Source organism: Hemicordylus capensis, chromosome 14 (genome assembly GCF_027244095.1).
Source record: "Hemicordylus capensis ecotype Gifberg chromosome 14, rHemCap1.1.pri, whole genome shotgun sequence".
Classification (NCBI taxonomy): domain Eukaryota; kingdom Metazoa; phylum Chordata; class Lepidosauria; order Squamata; family Cordylidae; genus Hemicordylus; species Hemicordylus capensis.
The window spans coordinates 1,053,056-1,072,980 of record NC_069670.1 but is presented as its reverse complement, the minus strand read 5'-3'; the positions used below and the strand labels follow the sequence as shown (position 1 = coordinate 1,072,980).

General features: G+C 49.8%; 1 long non-coding RNA gene across 3 annotated transcripts; it reads left to right on the top strand.

Moving 5' to 3' along the window:
- Positions 1 to 3,332: 3,332 nt before the first annotated feature.
- Positions 3,333 to 18,217, top strand: LOC128337554 (uncharacterized). Of its 3 annotated transcripts, XR_008312310.1 has the most exons (5): positions 3,333 to 9,140; positions 9,731 to 9,815; positions 11,021 to 13,416; positions 13,925 to 14,068; positions 17,539 to 18,217. It is a non-coding gene; the product is annotated as an uncharacterized LOC128337554 (long non-coding RNA). The 3 variants fall into 3 exon arrangements; XR_008312311.1 differs by lacking the exon at positions 17,539 to 18,217 and having other exon boundaries at positions 3,333 to 8,918; positions 13,925 to 15,890; XR_008312309.1 differs by lacking the exon at positions 17,539 to 18,217 and having other exon boundaries at positions 13,925 to 15,890.
- The last annotated feature ends 1,708 nt before the right edge of the window (positions 18,218 to 19,925 follow it).

Below are 19,925 nucleotides of genomic sequence, written 5' to 3'. Positions count from 1 at the left end.
GTTGTTCCAGGGTGGATAGTGTTACTGCTAGGTTGACTGCTGCTGCTTCTGGAGAGCTTGATTTCACAAGAAAATTGTCTAAATATGCAAAAACATGGACCCCTCAAAGTCTCAGGTGGGCCATGACTGGTGCCAGGGCCGTGGTGAAGACCCTGGGTGCGGATGCCAGGCCGAACAGCAGAGCCTGCACTGTAAATCGACTTGAAACGTAGAAACCGCCTGCTCTTTGGATGGATAGGAATATGTAGGTACGCCTCTTTTAAGTCGAAAAAAGAGAGCAGGTCTCCCTGCTTCAAGTCATTGTAGTAGCTTTTGACTGAACAGCTTGCCGTTTGTAGGTACTAAACCCTCTAAAGGGTGCTCTCTGACGATTCCCTCTGGAATTTTGTATCTCTGTCCCGGCCCCTGAAGGGCCAGAAGCTATGAAAGGGCCAATTGTATTGGAAGGGCCTTTTGAAAGGCTGTTTATCAGTCTTTTTATTGGTTGAAGGCATCGTCTTTCACTTATCAGACGATTCTACAAGAATGTCTTGTAGGGCAGACTCACCAAAAAGCTTCTTGCCGTCGTAAGAGACGGTAGCGAGGTTAAGCCTAGAGGTAGAACCAACCGTCCACCCTTGAGTCACAGGTGGCATCTGCCAACAAATGATGAAACCACCACTTGCGCTGAGAATCTCATCGTATGAAGAGTGGCATCGGCCATAAGGACCTGCGCCTTCTGGATCTTTAATAGTTGCCGTCACATCTTAACTGGGTCCCCTGGAGGATCACTCAGAAGATTGACCACCTATAATAAGACTGACCACCTATAATAAGGAGTCATGGGCTGCCCTGGATGCTGCCGCTGTCGCACGGACAACCAGGGACACGTTCTCATGACACGATCAAATGACAGCCCGGCCTTCTTGTCTTTTAGAAAAAAACTCACCCTCTCGAGATACCAGGGAATCCGACACCACTTGCGAAATGAGGGCATCCGCGTTTGGTGTCCTCCACATATCTGTAGTGGTCTGCTGAAAAGACAAAGTTTGTTAGCCATGGACATAGCCTAGTAGTTGAAAGCTGGTGTCAACCATTCCTGTTTGACTACATCCACAAACAACTCTGGCATGGGCATCAGCCTGTCCTTGGGGTGTGCTCTAAGAAAGACCAAGTCCCCTTGGGCGCAAGAGTCAGGACTCTGCCCAGCCTCCGTCCCATTGGTATAACAATTCTGGACATCAGTGGGCTGAAGTCCTCTGCCACAAGGAGGCGTTGTGACACCGAGGCATCACCGGTGTCCTCCCCTCCAGACCATTGGGTCCGGATGGAAACCTCCCCCTGCATTAACTGGGTCTTCAGGGTCAGAAGGCAGATTAGGCCCTCTGAGTTTGCAATGATTTTTTTTTTTAAATTATTATTATTATTATTATTCTTAAGGTGCAAGTAAACCCCTAGGGTCCCCAGAGTCTGATCGGCAGCATCAGAGGAATGCCAGCCAACTTGCCCAGCTCACTATGGAGAAGTTTGCTTTTGGCCTTCTTGGGAGAAGGACTGCCCAACTCGGTAGGTGAGGAGCTCCCACTGGGTGATTGATGCCTTCTCCCCTTTGTGGATCTCTTACTCCTCTTAGGGGGCCTAATCTGGTAGATGGTGCCAATGACTGCATTGCGAAACCATGCTTGCTACTCAGGTGGCGGCACAGACTTCGGTAGAACAGCAGAGTTAGAACTGGAGGCTTCTTGAGGCCCCGTCTCTGCAGCAGACTCCCCCTGCTGGCCAAACACCATCATCACAGTCCTAGGCTTTTCCCGCCCTTTTAGAGACTGTCTCCCTTTTACATTACCAGCTCCTTCAGGTAAAATGGAGGGATTCTTCGCAACCGTCGCCATCTTAGGAAGGGCAGGAGATGCCTGTGATGGCCTCGCTGCCCTGCCGCTCAGGTTGCTAGCCAGCTCGCCAATCCGCCTAATCTCCTCAGAGGTTGGTGGGGCGTTGGCAACAGGGAGCCTCTCAAAACGCTCTTCACAGCCACTTCAAGCTGATTCCCCTGAAAGTTCTGGAGAATGCCCTGAAATAGCTTTTCTAACTGCTTTAGTGGCTTTAATTGGTAGACAGTATCTACTATGGCACTCTTTAGCCCTGCTTGCCACTCGGGCGGGACCTGTTTAGGAATCGCCACAGAAACATTCCTCTCAGAGGTCCCCGCACCCCCCATACGTTGATCAGATCCCTCCTTAGCAAGGCCCATTTTTCACCGCTCAGTGGCGGGAACAAACTGAGGCCCTCTCGCTCCGTCCGCTCGGATGGTCTTTCGGCCGCTGAGGTAGGATCGGGGAGGCAAACGGCCGGTGACACGGAGGGACTCTGCACCCAAGCAAAGCTGCTCTGTTAATCTCTCAACGTTGCCCGCTCTGCCGCTGAGCTGCGCGTTGAGAGCCTGGGGTGATCAAGCGGCCTCGTCCTCTCCGTCGTGCTCGCAAACTCGCAGCCCGAGGGGGGCGCGATCGAACGCGGAGCCTCTCCAACTGCCTGCTCGGACGGAGACCAGTCCGCCGAGACCGGGGCAGGGAGGATCTGAGAGCTGGCCGGAGCGAGCGAAACTGCCGACGGAGGAGGGTCACCGTTGATGTGTTTGAGTAAACCAAAGTAACTCCATTTTACATAGAATACCAAAGCATCTCCAAATTTGCTTAGAAAACCTAATTCTAACTTAAAGTAACCCCAGCCAAGCTCAGAGACATCACAGCCAATGTCATAATCTCTCTCCACTAAAATGTATCTATGAAACTTGGTTCTCACAAGATTCTCATTGTTCTTTGCTGACAAGTTAATAAAACAGGATGTAACCAAATAAGGAGTGATCACCAGATGAACAATGAATCATTCGCATGCGTACTAGATACTTAGTCCACCATTTTACTGCCATGTATACTATGTCAGCATTATTCAGATTGTCTGTATAAATGTAAGATGCACCTATAACCAATTTGTATTCAATGTGATGCGTGAGCTACATTGTCTACCTTGCTATCGCGAAGCAATAAACCAAGCCTCTAATTGATTCCCACTGTGTCTGTTTGATTGGCAAAAAGGCGGACCCAGGTGACGAACCAAATTCACATCAATTTGGTGCTGTGAGTGTCGGATGTGACTTGGGTGGACAGTCTGACCCATCACGGTGATGTGAATTCAGTTCGTCCCTGGGTCCGCCTTAAGCCAATCAAACAGACACAGTGGGAATCAATTAGAGGCTTGGTTTAATGCTCTGCAGAAGCAGGTAGACAATGGGGCTCATGCTCCACATTGAATACAAATTGGTTATAGGTGCATCTTACATTTATACAGACAATCTGAATAATGCTGACATAGTATACGTGGCAGTAAAATGGTGGACTAAGTATCTAGTTACAACAACCCTGTGAGGCAGGCCAATCATTTGAGTTGTAGGCTCTGTGTCGCCCAGCAAGTGTCTTGGCTGAATGAGGATTTGGACTCGGGTTTTCCCGGTCCTATTCCAGCACTCTAACCACTGCACTACGTTGGCTGACAATCATACTCACAGTCCTTTGTCAGGGCAATCAATCTCCATCCAGTATAACTGACTTCATCGTCAGTAACGTGTAGATAGTTGTGGTGTCCCCGTTCTCCATCTTTAGCCTCATAATTAACCAGTCACTGATGGATTCAAGTTTGGGTTTGACATTTCTGTAAAGTGAAAACAACCTCTCGAGACAAGGAAAAAGATAGCCCACACAGTATGTCCAGTGAGATACTATACCTTGGTAAAGTAGGATTGTTTACTACACAAATTACACAGGCTGTTGCCACATGTTCTGCAAAAGGGTACATCCAAGAGGCACAAAAGTGTCTTTGTATTGACTAGGAAAAACCAAAGGATTGGTTCTGCAAGAATTCCACATCCATCTGCTGTTCTTTACCAGCTATCCTCTTCTAAATGCGCCCCCCTGCTGTGGTGCAAAGTCAATGTCCTTTTTCTGAATATGGGGTGCCAAGATAGTTAGCACAGGAATCAAAGATGCTTGGAAACAGGAATAGAAGGAGCAGCGGTTTTAGCTGCAGCATCTGCCATCCATTTACCCTTTGTCACTGGGTCAGTTTCCTCTGGTGACCTCTGGTATGGATGACTGCAACCTCTTCTAGTAGTGTAACAGCAGTCTAGAGTTCTGATATCTGTGTCCCATATTTTACTTCCTTGTTTCCCACTGTTAAAATCTTCTTTCTTTCCAAGTGGCCCCAGGAGTTGTGTAAAAATTACCTTGAAGGTGATGAGCTCTGCAAGCTGTGCTGAGATACCTGGAGAAAGAGCATGGTCAGTCGCTTCTCCATAGCCAGCTTACGTTGTCCATCTTACATGAAGCTGCCTCCATCTGTGTACAGTTCATCTTTAAGATCAGAATGGCTTGGCATAGATGCAGTCCACAGCTTGCAAGCAATCATGTTCTTGGTCTTCTGTAGACTCAAAAGGAAGTAAGTTAGCTGGATTAAGAACAAAAGTAGTAGCCATGGAAACCCCAGGATTCCTCACCAAAGTCACATGATATTTGGTCATGTGTGGGGGAGTCGGGGGTCAGCCATCTATTGCCCCAGACTAATCCCCTTTTAGCTGGGAAGAACCGATGAGTAAGGGTTTGGGGTTTGACATCTTTGTAGGGTAACAATATCCTCTTGGGGGGGGGGACCTGTATAAGAAGGAAACAGTCCATGCCCCCAGGCAGAATACTATACCTTGATGACATAGGACTTCTGGACGGGGCCTAATGTCTCATGAAGCAAATTAAAGTGTCCCTTTTTCACAGGCCTCTTTAGTAAAAGGTAAAAATTGTCCATAATCTTGCAGAGGGGTAAAACTTGTGATAATAAAGTCAAGTCTCTCATCAGGAGCTGTGAAAACAGGGTATGGGTTTCACAGTAACACACAAAGCTTGATCCTGTCAAACTGGGAAGTCTTCTAGGTAAAATGCAAATTGGTACTTTGGAACTCCCTTCCACTTGCAGGAGTGGCAAAACAAAATTCCTTTCATCAAATTGCATATCTGGGATCTGGAATTTTTAGATTCAGCTGCTGTGAAGGCAAAGTAGGGCTGGTGGATGAGTCAAATTTTAAAATTTAAACCTTAGACCATTGGTAGCTCTCAGTTTACATCAATTTCAGCTAGCAGAAATATTGCATAGATTTTGCAAAAACATTACACTAATACAATTAGACTAATTTATCTTAAAATCCATTTTTCCTTCTCACCCACAATTAACTGGCTTTTCAGAGAACCTGCAAACTGCTTTTCAGAGAACCTCTTGAGTTCACAGAAATAGGTAAGATAAGATAGACCATTGTCAAGGAAATCAGTAAACATAACACATAAAGGCTTATGATACTCAGTAGTGGCAGAAATATCACAATCAACTTAACATAAGAATGAATGAAGTAGAGCTTGCTCTCATGCCTAATGCATTTAGCCATCCATAAGCAGCACTTTTGCAGAGGTGGGAAGATTCAGTTGCTCATGACCAATTTTATGTTCAATTAATATAATAACTGCTAATTTAGGAATTCAATGTCAGAGCAAGTTTGGTCTGGAGCAGTTTACAGAAAGGGAAAAAAACATGTCACTAGTATAAATATATTCACAAATACAACAGAATAAACAGAATAATTACAACTGAAACCTCATCTTCACAGGGATGAGTTATAAGATTAATGAGGTTGAATTCCTACACAGAACCAGAGCTTTGGGCTCCCTGTTCAGAAACATGCACGCGCACGCACACACACACAGGCTCGTCTTGTGTATTTCACAGAACAAAGGACTAAACAAAGAAAACTTCATATGAATCCCAAAGAATTTTATAACATTTTAAATATGTCAGCCATAAACTCAGTTAAGAAAGTAGTTTAAACAGAACAACCTTATCACAGTTATCCATGAAAACAACCTGTAATTCTATATTACCTTTCCATATCACAATCTTATAACTTACTGGTGCTTTTCAAGCATTTTTCTTTTTGTTGTTGTTAACAACCTCAACCCAAAATCTTTTTACGTGTTTCCTTCTAGTTTTTTTTTCTTTTGTCTGCAATTCCCATATGCATTCCTTCAAAACTCCATTTTCTTTCCTCTTTTCCAACTCAAGTAGTTGAAGAGAGATAGAAAAAAAAGAAAAAGAGAACAAAAGCAGCCTTTTGTTCAGATAAACTTTTGCAGCTAGAACAGTGTTATCTTTTGGCTTGGTTACAACAGGACAGTGACAGAGACTGTTTGCAGACTGTTTGCAACACACGGGCAAAGCTTGGAAGCAACTTGGAAACAGAACACAGAGAGAGAAATGATTTTTGCAAAAGACAATCATTCTTCCTTCCTTAACACTTATAAAACAGAGGCAAGTGCAAAAGGATGTTATTTTCGGAGTCATGAGGCCTTTGACTCGATTTCATAGTGGCCAAACTTTCATACAAAGGCATTTCAAAACATATTTTCTAAGAGCACTCTTTGCTCCCATGATAATCACCCAATTTTTCAACACACACTCCAAAGGTGTACATGAAATCTGTTCAGATTTTGTGTACTTGCTATTTCTGCTACCCATAGCCCCCCCCTTTGAGTTGGTCGGGCTTAGACTGTTTCCTTCCCAGGCAGCCCTACTTCGGCTGTGGGGTTTTTTTGTTTTGTCTCTCTCTCTCTCTTTCCCCCTTCTCGAGCTGAAAGATTAAACCGCCCCTCCTTGGGCTTTTTTGGTGGCTTAAATTGCCCCCCCCCTCGGGATTTTGGCTTAATTTGCCCCTGCTTGGGCAGCCCTTCTTCGGCTGTAGGATTTCCCCCCTTTTCTCGGGATGAAAGATTGCCCCTCCCTGGGCTTTCCCCCCCCCATTGCCCCTCTTGGGCTGAGGAGAACCAAAAGACGTCTTTGGATTTCACTCTCTTACTCACTCAATCTCTCTGTTCACACTTTCATTCACTCTTGCCTCAATTCCCAGATGTGGCGTGTTGTGACGACTGGCGCATCCCGGGCCCATGAGAATCCTCCACAGACAAAAGCTGTGGGGCGCGCTGGATCTCACTGTCCCGTGACGGGTCAGACTGTCCACCCAGAGTCACATCCGAGTCACGGCACCAAATTGATGTGAATTTGGTTCATCCCTGGGTCCGCCTTAAGCCAATCAAACAGACACAGTGGGAATCAATTAGAGGCTTGGTTTAATGCTCTGCAGAAGCAGATAGACAATGGGGCTCACGCATCACATTGAATACAAATTGGTTATAGGTGCATCTTACATTTATACAGACAATCTGAATAATGCTGACATAGTAGTCAGTCATGTTTATTTACGGTCATAGACCAAAATTTACATACATAATAATACACGTAATATAGTAATAATATATACATAATATAATCAGGAACATGGACTCATCCTAATCAGCAATTTCCCGTTAGCATAATCTGATTTACCATCTGTTGTCTAGCCTTCTTAGCTGCCTCACAGAACTTAGCAACTTTAAATGTTACTTCCTCCTTCTGATCTGAGAGCAGATAGTTGACGTAAAATGCATCTATATGCCCTGGGAAATCAGTCAGTAAGGAGGAAATATAACAAGTTCGTAAGTCCCTATAAAAAAGACAGCGGAGTAAGATATGGAAGATAGACTCCTGTTCTCCAGAGCCACAAGGACATAGTCTCTGTTCTTTTGGGATGCTGACATAGTATACATGGCAGTAAAATGGTGGACTAAGTATCTAGTACGCATGCGAATGATTCATTGTTCATCTGGTGATCACTCCTTATTTGGTTACATCCTGTTTTATTAACTTGTCAGCAAAGAACAATGAGAATCTTGTGAGAACCAAGTTTCATAGATACATTTTAGTGGAGAGAGATTATGACATTGGCTGTGATGTCTCTGAGCTTGGCTGGGGTTACTTTAAGTTAGAATTAGGTTTTCTAAGCAAATTTGGAGATGCTTTGGTATTCTATGTAAAATGGAGTTACTTTGGTTTACTCAAACACATCAACGGTGACCCTCCTCCGTCGGCAGTTTCGCTCGCTCCGGCCAGCTCTCAGATCCTCCCTGCCCCGGTCTCGGCGGACTGGTCTCCGTCCGAGCAGGCAGTTGGAGAGGCTCCGCGTTCGATCGCGCCCCCCTCGGGCTGCGAGTTTGCGAGCACGACGGAGAGGACGAGGCCGCTTGATCACCCCAGGCTCTCAACGCGCAGCTCAGCGGCAGAGCGGGCAACGTTGAGAGATTAACAGAGCAGCTTTGCTTGGGTGCAGAGTCCCTCCGTGTCACCGGCCGTTTGCCTCCCCGATCCTACCTCAGCGGCCGAAAGACCATCCGAGCGGACGGAGCGAGAGGGCCTCAGTTTGTTCCCGCCACTGAGCGGTGAAAAATGGGCCTTGCTAAGGAGGGAGCATTCCGCTGCTTTACCTCCTGTCTCTTTCTTTAGTTCAGTTCCTTTGTGTTCCATATATATATATATATATATATATATAAACACAAAACAAAAAACCCCCAAAACCTCAACAGACGGTGGTGAGATCTGATCAACGTATGGGGGGTGCGGGGACCTCTGAGAGGAATGTTTCTGTGGCGATTCCTAAACAGGTCCCGCCCGAGTGGCAAGCAGGGCTAAAGAGTGCCATAGTAGATACTGTCTACCAATTAAAGCCACTAAAGCAGTTAGAAAAGCTATTTCAGGGCATTCTCCAGAACTTTCAGGGGAATCAGCTTGAAGTGGCTGTGAAGAGTGTTTTGAGAGGCTCCCTGTTGCCAACGCCCCACCAACCTCTGAGGAGATTAGGCGGATTGGCGAGCTGGCTAGCAACCTGAGCGGCAGGGCAGCGAGGCCATCACAGGCATCTCCTGCCCTTCCTAAGATGGCGACGGTTGCGAAGAATCCCTCCATTTTACCTGAAGGAGCTGGTAATGTAAAAGGGAGACAGTCTCTAAAAGGGCGGGAAAAGCCTAGGACTGTGATGATGGTGTTTGGCCAGCAGGGGGAGTCTGCTGCAGAGACGGGGCCTCAAGAAGCCTCCAGTTCTAACTCTGCTGTTCTACCGAAGTCTGTGCCGCCACCTGAGTAGCAAGCATGGTTTCGCAATGCAGTCATTGGCACCATCTACCAGATTAGGCCCCCTAAGAGGAGTAAGAGATCCACAAAGGGGAGAAGGCATCAATCACCCAGTGGGAGCTCCTCACTGACCGAGTTGGGCAGTCCTTCTCCCAAGAAGGCCAAAAGCAAACTTCTCCATAGTGAGCTGGGCAAGTTGGCTGGCATTCCTCTGATGCTGCCGATCAGACTCTGGGGACCCTAGGGGTTTACTTGCACCTTAAGAATAATAATAATAATATTTTTTTTAAAAAAAAATCATTGCAAACTCAGAGGGGCCTAATCTGCCTTCTGACCCTGAAGACCCAGTTAATGCAGGGGGAGGTTTCCATCCGGACCCAATGGTCTGGAGGGGAGGACACCGGTGATGCCTCGGTGTCACAACGCCTCCTTGTGGCAGAGGACTTCAGCCCACTGATGTCCAGAATTGTTATACCAATGGGACGGAGGCTGGGCAGAGTCCTGACTCTTGCGCCCAAGGGGACTTGGTCTTTCTTAGAGCACACCCCAAGGACAGGCTGATGCCCATGCCAGAGTTGTTTGTGGATGTAGTCAAACAGGAATGGTTGACACCAGCTTTCAACTACTAGGCTATGTCCATGGCTAACAAACTTTGTCTTTTCAGCAGACCACTACAGATATGTGGAGGACACCAAACGCGGATGCCCTCATTTCGCAAGTGGTGTCGGATTCCCTGGTATCTCGAGAGGGTGAGTTTTTTTCTAAAAGACAAGAAGGCCGAGCTGTCATTTGATCGTGTCATGAGAACGTGTCCCTGGTTGTCCGTGCGACAGCGGCAGCATCCAGGGCAGCCCATGACTCCTTATTATAGGTGGTCAGTCTTATTATAGGTGGTCAATCTTCTGAGTGATCCTCCAGGGGACCCAGTTAAGATGTGACGGCAACTATTAAAGATCCAGAAGGCGCAGGTCCTTATGGCCGATGCCACTCTTCATACGATGAGATTCTCAGCGCAAGTGGTGGTTTCATCATTTGTTGGCAGATGCCACCTGTGACTCAAGGGTGGACGGTTGGTTCTACCTCTAGGCTTAACCTCGCTACCGTCTCTTACGACGGCAAGAAGCTTTTTGGTGAGCCTGCCCTTCAAGACATTCTTGTAGAATCGTCTGATAAGTGAAAGACGATGCCTTCAACCAATAAAAAGACTGATAAACAGCCTTTCAAAAGGCCCTTCCAATGCAATTGGCCCTTTCATAGCTTCTGGCCCTTCAGGGGCCGGGACAGAGATACAAAATTCCAGAGGGAATCGTCAGAGAGCACCCTTTAGAGGGTTTAGTACCTACAAACGGCAAGCTGTTCAGTCAAAAGCTACTACAATGACTTGAAGCAGGGAGACCGGCTCGCTTCTTTTGACTTAAACGAGGCGTACCTACATATTCCTATCCATCCAAAGAGCAGGCGGTTTCTACGTTTCAAGTCGATTTACAGTGCAGGCTCTGCTGTTCGGCCTGGCATCCGCACACAGGGTCTTCACCACAGCCCTGGCACCAGTCATGGCCCACCTGAGACTTTGAGGGGTCCATGTTTTTGCATATTTAGACAATTTTCTCATGAAATCAAGCTCTCCAGAAGCAGCAGCAGTCAACCTAGCAGTAACACTATCCACCCTGGAACAACACGGGTTCTTCATAAACAGAAAGAAAAGCTATCTGACACCCACTCACAGGATTCAACATTTGAGAATGGTCACAGATACTTTGCAAGGGCTCCTTTTTCTACCAAGGGATCAAAAGCACGTCGGGCCTTCCAGTTATGGGAGGGCCTAGTACCCAGTACTATCCCTGGCGAGGCTGCTGGGGCTAATGGTCTCCATGCTGGAGACAGTTGCTTGGGCGAGGTTCCACCTCAGGGAGTTGCAGTGGTTCCTCCTGACGTTCCAATCTTTCATTTCCAGAAGAAAGAACATGATGGTCCATATGCCGTCCAGGGTCAGGTTATCGCTTCGGGGGTGGAGATCCCCACAGAACTTGTCCAGAAGGAAGAGATTCTTAAGGTTCCTGAGAACGATCGTGATGACGGACACCAGCAACAGAGGTTGGGGAGCTCATTGTCTCCAATTCTCGGTCCAAGGGAAAGGAAGTCAGGAAGAAGAGTGGATCCCCCCCCCCAGTCCCCAGCCAGGACCTACAACAAGCTAAGCTCTAATGCATGATGAAAGGCCCAGCTGGTGTCTGGAGCTCTCCCCCATAGCTCGTGGGGCCTTCCAGGTAAATCTGGAGGGCACAGCTGCCCCTTCCAGGGGGAAGCCAAGTCAACCAGCAGCAGCAGCAGCACCGGCAGCCTCATGCACCGCCACTCCGGCTCGAAGCCGCCACGGGAGAAGGTCGTGGAAACGGCGGCTCTGACTCCGCGCAGGCAGGCTTGGCAGCCACGCGCCTCGTGGTGCCAGAGATCTCGCTCTCACTCTTCTTTCTTCGCTCCTCCCCTCCACTTCCTCCTCTCAGATCCGCCTCCCAATTCGCAGGATTGGACCCTCTGGGCTTCCTCCCCCCTCCTCCTCCTCCGGCCATGCTGCCTTCCCGTCCCCGCCTCCCGGTCCCAACAGCATCCCCAGCTCCTCTCGCTCATTGGCTGAGCCATTAAGGCCGCGTGCCCACACACACTCAGAGTCACACACCCCTCCCGCAAAGCCTGGCCTCCTCTCCGGGGGGGGGGCAGATCTGCCCTTTAGGGGCTGGGTGGGGACTTAATAGGAATAGGGTCAGCGGGGCGCAAGTGTGGGTGCTGCAGCGGGGCGCGACCTCCCCAGCCCTGCAGGTGGACGAGGAAGGAGCAATCAATGGGGAAAGTCTCTCTCTGTGTGTGTGTGTGTGTTGCAAACAGCAAGATGCATTCTTCCCCGGGCGGGCAGCACCTTTTCAGCCCCAAGCAGGAAAGATCCCTGGCTCCTCCAGGCTGCTTCTGAGGACCGGGAGAGAAGCTGGAGGAAGGGGAGAAGAAATCTGTCTCCTTCCTTTAGCAGCGGCTGCTAATTCTCTGATGAAAGGGTACGCAAGTGGGGGGGGGGGCTGCACTCCTCCTCCTCCTCCTCCTCCTCCGCATGCCATCCTGCAGGGGGATTTGTGCACAGGGAAGGATTCAGGCATGGGATTCTGCCCAGACTGACCCTTCATTCTGGAATGGGATGGAGATGCTCAGGGCCATCCATTTCTCCGTCCTTTCTCTGCTCACATGGTCCAGAGCACCATGTGGGTGCAGTTTGGAAGGCAGGCACAGAAGGTCCATCGGGCTCAGCATTGTCTACAGAAGGAAGCCAGCGTGGTGTAGTGGTTAGAGTGCTGGACCAGGACCGGGGAGACCCGAGTTCCAATCCCCATTCAGCCATGAGACTAGCTGGGTGGCTCTGGGCCAGTCACTTCTCTCTCAGCCTCGCCTACTTCACAGGGTTGTTGTGAGGAGAAACTCAAGTATGTAGTACACTGCTCTGGGCTCCTTGGAGGAAGAGTGGGATATAAAATGTAATAAATAAAATAAAATAAAAAGAAGGGCTGCTGCACAACTGAAGCCTTCCTGTTGGTTTTGGACTACAACTCCCAGCATCCCTGGACACATAAGCCAATAGTCAGGGATGATGGGAGTTGTAGGCCGACCTCCGCAGCTCTTAAGCCGGAAGAGGCCAGAAGGACCCCTTGTAAACCAAACTGGATCCCCAAAGGAGAGGGATGGGTGAGAGGCGATGGAGAGCAAGATTGGAGCTGCTTCAAGGTGCTCCTACTGACCTGTATTTCCAATGCTCCCACCCATGTCTTAGAGGCAATTGGATTCCAAGCTGCACAGACAGAAAGAGAGGTTTCCCCTTCCAGTGCCCATACGGCAACCTTAGATTAGAGGGGTCCTTCTCTAAATTTTTCGGACATGGCATGGTCTATCTGGTCCTGAGAAGAAAACCTGGCTGTGCTTAAGGCAGTCACAGTTCGTGAAGAAACTTGTGTAGTCCACCAGCTTGCAAGCAAACGTTCTGTGAGCTTAGCAAAGCTATTGAGAAACAGCTTTGGAAATTAAAGGTCCCATTCCCTTATTAAAATCAGAAAAAAGTTGAAATCATGCTCCCCTCGCCTTTCTTTTCTTTTTCCCCACGTAGGAGATCAGGAAATGTCTGGATCCCCTCTGTGATTCTCCGTGGTGCATTGGATGGAGGAAAGGCTTAGTCGGCAATAGTTTCGGACTCACTTGATACATTGAGCCGTTTTGCAAATTCAAAGCTGCATCTGACAGATTCCTGTATGTACAAGTGAGGAACTGATGTCGTGTGAGAAGCAGGAAAGGGAGTATTTTATGAGCCTGCGGGACGTGAGTTCCAGTCCTGCTTTGCTTCCTTTGTGGGTTGTGTGGTTGGTAACACCCATTATTCCATACCACCCAACGGACTTTAGTGTCCCTAGCACCTCCCCGTGCTAGACAATGGGGTTCCCCATAGGCGAATCGTGAGACTCCCCTCTGGATTTTTGATTCGTCTTAACTGGCTAGCCATGGCCGGCCAACTTGACAATTGATTCCAATTTTTGTGATTTGACTTGAGGTTGAATCAAATTGTGAAATGGGACTTGTGCACAACTGTCCTCTCTCGGCCCTGAGTGCATCTCCCATGAGAAACTTTTCTGCAGCGGGGCTGGACCCAGAGACCTTTTCACCCCACTGGGCCCAAAGAAAACTCAAGAGCAGCATGTCTGTCTCTTCTTTAAAAACAAATACAGCATTTATGTTTTTTACACTAAATTGGGGAAACAAACGACAATAAAATAAATAAATTCAAAAACAACAACAACTCATATTAATTTACTACCAACATCTCTTCCAGTTGGCCGAGCCTCGTGCTGAGTTGCTGCAGCTGCCTGCTCATCACCGCAACATGCTGGAGGTGGGCGCGGAAGATCATGAGATCTTCTTGTCCTGCAAGGAAGGGAAACCAATGGGACAAAGGGGCTTCTTGCCACCCTACCAGGTGCGACCTTGACCTTCTGGACCCTGCCCCTGTCCACACTTTGTTCTTGTTAACAAATCAGGTTATCCATTTATCTTCTTAAATTGTGCTCCAGCTTTTAATCTGGGCTCTTTTTCCCCCATCAGGCACCACCAATAAATTTTCTGCTGGGTTTCACCTCATTTTTCTTCTTCCAAGTCACACGTGTGCTGTAAGGAAGAGAGAAAACTGGTCAGAGCCCCGGTTAGCAAGTGAGGGCAGAGCTGGTCTTGTGGTAGCAAGCATGACTTGTCACCTTAGGTAAGCAGAGTCCATCCTGGTTGCATATGAATGGGAGACTTGATGTGTGAGCACTGGAAGAGATTCCGCTCAGGAGATGGAGCCACTCTCGGAATTGAAGAATTCCCTCCCTGGCAGCATCTCCAAGATAAGACAGAGAGATACTCCTGCTTGCAACCCTCGAGAAGCCACTAGACAATACTGAGCTAGATGGACCAATGGTCTGACTCAGTTTATGGCAGCTTCCTATGAGGGGAGCCTTAAGGAGTTAGGAAAGGGGGAAACAGCATTTTTGCCAGCCTGCGTTCCTCGGAGGAAGGGAAGGATAGAAATGTCCAACATACGTCTGTCTGTAACCCGCATATTCCTCTTGATTACTAGCCACATGTGCTTTGATTCTAAGCATGTAGACTGAGAAGCAAATTTGAAGGGATGTCCCAGAGGAAAACCTGAAGCATATTTAACTGATGCAACCCCAAAAGGCAATTTGAACCCCAAACCAAAGCACACATCACACAAATGCCTTCAGCAGCAGCACAGATCAGTCATCAAATGACTGTGTACAAATCCTGTTGGATCCATGGAGGGAAGAGAGAAAGAAACCTCCCTTCTGTGATGGCCTCTACCACACTTCAGGTTAAGTTACCCCTTCTCGGCACCATGGATCATTCCGCTACGGCAGCCGTGTTCAAGGCTGGTGAAATCTCCTTAGTGCTGGTAAATGTGTATGAAGCACCGATTCGAATCCACGCCCAGGCAAGCATGATCTGGTCCGGACTGGAGGCCTTTATAGGCGATATACAGTCTACCCATCATGGAGTTTACTTAAGAAGGGCTGGAGACTTTAACGCTCGAATTGGAATAGACTCTTCTTGCCAAATTCCAGCAGTGTCCTCCCGATCAGGTTGTGCCTCCCCCTCTCCTAATCAGACAATCTAAAGATATAGTGGGGAGCTCCTGTGCTCTGAATTTCCTCCAGACCTGAAGCCGGGCAGATTTGCACTTCTTGAATGGGGCGGTTTTGAGCGACTCCCCAGCAGAATTCACTCATTGGGTGGGCTCCCAACCTCCACTTATCGATTTCACAGCCACATCCCGTAATTTAGCTCCCCATAGAAGGAAATTCCACATTATTAGTCGCCCGGAAAGTGATCGCTTCCCAATGAACTTGAGCATATGCTGGAAGGGGAAACTCCATCTCGACAGGAATCAGGCCCCAGTTAGAGAGCGGGAGCAAAGTCCACTCCGTGTGAAATGGTCTTCCAGTCAACAAAATCTAGTCGCCCCGATTCTAAATTCACCCCAAGTGTGCATTCTACAAACTGCTTTAATTATCGGTTGGCATGATTCTTGCGAGAGCCCGAAGTTAGAACACTATAACAGTTTATGTGAAGACTTTCATGGGAAGACTTTAATTCAGGTTTTTATGTGATGGTCTCCATTGCTGCTTAGGAACATAGAAGCCATATACTTCTGCCATATACTGAGTCAGACCATTGGTCCAGCGAGCTCAGTATTGTCTTCACAAACTGGCAGCGGCTTCTCCAAGGTTGCAGGCAGGAATCTCTCTCAGCCCTATCTTGGAGATGCTGCCAGGGAGGGAACTTGGAGCCTGGATGTTCTTCCCAGAGTGGCTCCATCCCCTGAGGGGAATATCTTATGGTGCTCACACCTCAAGTCTCCCATTCATATGCAACCAGCATGGACCCTGCTTAGCTAAGGGGACCAGTCATGCTTGCTACCACAAGATCAGCTCTCCTCTCCTTTATATATTGTATGGTATTTATGTATGTATTTGAGATGGAAAGTGGCGTTAAGACAAAAGCTACAATCTTATGGCCTTTCCCAGGAGGAGCTGATCAGGATGCGGTATGACCAAGCGATACGGGTCATCAAGCAGCGTGCATTTGATATAGAATTGCAAGAAGAGTCAGCTAAACTGACCAGGGGGATTTGTATAGGTAATCAGTTTTCAAACGTAAAACCTGCTGAATACCTAATCAGCTTAACAACAGGAAAATCCCAAAGAACCAGGACCCTAAATGCAGTCCCCACCGCAGTTCTAGAGGGGACGTTCACGAAACGACCACACTCAGCCCGCCTCGGCCCTTCTGGCTCGGGAGACAGAGAAACCACTGCACACCTTTGACTTTACTGCACATTTTACAAGCATATTCGAATCAATTTTCCTTCTTCGTCTTTAATGGAATTTCCGGGCCACCCCAATGAGTTTTATCCAGAGGCATAACTAGGGAAAATGGCGCCCAGGGCAAGCAATGAAATGGCGCCCCCACGCCCCCCCCCCCGTGCCACAACATACTACATTATACTTAGGTTTTTTCTCACAAGCGCCCGCCGCCGCCGCCAAGCCAGGCCACTGACTGGCCACCAGGCGCCAGCAAAGCAATGGGGGGGGCGTGGGCGGCGCGGAAGGGACCGCTCATGGGGGATGGGCTGCCGACGCGCTCCCTTGACTGCTGCAGCGCTGCTGCACTGAGCAGAAAACATTTGTATTAACAAAAAATTAAAAAAAATTAAAAAAAATTTTTTTGTCATGTTGGCGCCCCCCATGTGACCAGAAAAGATGGCACCCGGGGCACGTGCCCCCCCTGCCCCCCTATAGTTACGCCTCTGGTTTTATCTAAAATGTTACGTGCTGCCAAGTTTTAAAGACATTTGATAACCGGCTCGAAGCAGCTACGGAAGAAGGTCGGGGGAACGGCGGCTCTGACTCCGCGCAGGTACGCCTGGCAGCCGCTCGCCTCGTGGTGCCAGCGATCCCGCTCTCACTCTTCTTTCTTTGCTCCTCCCCTCCACTTCCTCTTCCTCCTCACAGATCCGCCTCCCAATGCGCAGGATTGGACCCTCCGGCCTTCTTCCCCCCTCCTCCTCCGGCCATGCTGCCTTCCCGTCCCCGCCCCCAAATCCACCCCACCTCCCGGTCCCAACAGCATCCCCAGTTCCTCTCGCTCATTGGCTGAGCACACACACACAGTCACACACCCCTCCCTCAAAGCCTGGCCTCCTCTCCGGGGGGGGGGGAGATCTGCCCTTTAGGGGCTGGGTGGGGACTGTTAATAGGAATAGGGTCAGCAAGTGTGGGTGCTGCAGCGGGGCGCGACCTCCCCAGCCCTGCAGGCGGACGAGGAAGGAGCAATCAATGGGGAAAGTCTCTCTCCCTCTCTCTCTCTCTCTCTCTCTGTTGCAAACAGCAAGATGCAGATTTCCCAGGCGGGCAGCACCTTTTCAGCCCCAAGCAGGAAAGATCTCTGGCTCCTCCAGGCTGCTTCTGAGGACTGGGAGAGAAGCTGGAGGAAGGGGAGAAATCTGTCTCCTTCCCTTCGCAGCGGCTGCGAATTCCCCGATGGAAGGGGTCGCAAGGGGTCTGCCCCCCACCGCCTCCTCCTTCTCCGCAATCTGGCCTCCAGGGGAAAGGGAGGTCCAGGAGGGAGGTCAGCGGGTGGGTCCCCCCTTTGCAGAGGCTGCTGCTGCTGGGAGTTGGGCTTTGGGGTCGAGGGGAAAGGAGGAAGCTCCTGAGCTGGCCAGACAATGACACACACATGCTCACCCAGACTCTCCACTCATGCTGGGCCTTGGTCGTTGCGGCAGGGGGTGATGGGGCTTGTAGTCCAGCCACATCTGGGGACCCAGGTATGAGGAGCCCTGCCACGTGTTAAATCCTCAAGACCTCCTGTCTGCCCATAATTCTGCAGCGGGGCTGGACCCAGAGACCTTTTCACCCCACTGGGCCCAAAGAAAACTCAAGAGCAGCATGTCTGTCTCTTCTTTAAAAACAAACACAGTATTTATGTTTTTTACACTAGATTTGGAAAACAATTGACAATGAAATAAATACATTCAAAAACAACAACAACAAATCGTATTAATTTACTAGCAACATCTCTTCCAGTTCGCCGAGCCTGGTGCTCAGTTGCTGCAGCTGCCTCTTCATCACCACAACATGCTGGAGGTGGGCGCGGAAGCTCATCGGATCTTCTTGTCCTGCAAGGAAGGGAAACCAATGGGACAAAGGGGCTTCTTGCCACCCTACCAGGTGCGACCTTGACCTTCTGGACCTTGCCCCTGTCCACACCCGGCACAGACTCCTCATTCTGGCCTCGAACCCACAACCCCCCATGGCTCTGCCCTCTGCCTCTGGGCTTGACCCCCTCCTGGTGACACTGGCACCCCCAACCCGGCAACCCCCCTGAAGCAGGTCTCTTGCTCTCTACGAGGACTCCTCCTCAAAATCCTCAAAATCCTTCCATTCTGTGGAGGAATAGATGATCCTTAATGCCTCGGCAGGAGATGGGCACCCAACTCCCATCTCCACCTCTTCCTTCCTCTCCCACCCTTCCTCTTCCTCCGTTCCCCCTCCCTCGCCGCACTGTAGACTGTGAGCCAGAGGTGGGGAAAGTTGACCTTCCATTTTGTTGAACTACAACTCCCATCATCCCCTGCCACATTCACAGTTTGCTTTTGGTCAAAGGAGTTCAGGGTGGGGGTCACCTTTTTTCAGGTCCTCACAACCCCCCTGAGAGGTTGGTCAGGCTGTGTGACGAGGGACTGACCCAGAGCCTCCCCTCGAGGGTCATGGCCAAATGGGGATTCAAACCCAGACCCCCTGGAATTGTAATCAGGCATCTCCTTCCCGTGCTTGCTCCCTGCCTCGGCTCCCCTTCTGAGCCTCTACAACAGGGCTGTTCAAATTTGGCTCTCCTGCAGACATTGGCCCACAGCTCCCATAATCCCTGACCACTGTAGCTGGGGATTATGGGAGTTGTAGTCCTAAAACAGCTGGGGGGGGCAAAGTTGAGCAGGCCTGCTCTAGAGTCTCTCCCTGTCGTCGCTGTCGTCTGCGCCCTCAGAGCTGCAAAAGGGCCATCGGGACGGAACGGGAAGGGGCCCCCGGGGTGCTGCGCAGAGGAGACTTACGGACCTCCACCTGCTTGTTCTGCAGTGCCATCAGGTTCTCCAGTTTCCCTTGCACATTGTGAAGATTTTGAGGAGGGGAAGCGGAGGGATTCAGGGAGAGGCAGGAGGGGGAGAAGGAGCGGGTGGCGGAGAGGCGGAGATATTCGGTGGAGGCCGAGGAGGAGGACCACGCGAAAATGGGGCCAGGAGGCTGGAACGACGAGGCCTCTGCATCGGGGCCTTGAGGGAGGTCTGCAAGAGAGGAGAAGCAGAAGATGATGGTTGGCCCCAGAGTCTGGCTTGCTCCCACTGAAAACCACCACCCCCCTCTCCTGCCCTCCCTCCTCACCCCTGCAAGGAGGTGTAGCTGGACCAGTGGAGCTCAGTCAGCCGGGAGGCGGAGAGGAGGACCCAGCAACACCTCCGGGTTCCCGGGCAGGGTCCGGGTGCAGGCCGAGGGGCTAGGAGATGCCCGAACACTTACCCTCTTGCAGAGCCCCCCTGCTGGTGGAGGGACCTGGGCAGGCATCCGACAGGGTGGATACGGTGTCCTCCGGGGCTCCACCGGGCTTGGATGGGAGAGGTCTGGGGGTGCAGTCTCTGGGGTGGGGAGAAGGGGGAGGGAGGGGGAGACTGGGGTGGGGAGGGAGGGGGCGTTTGGCTGGGGTGGTAGGGAGTGGGGTGG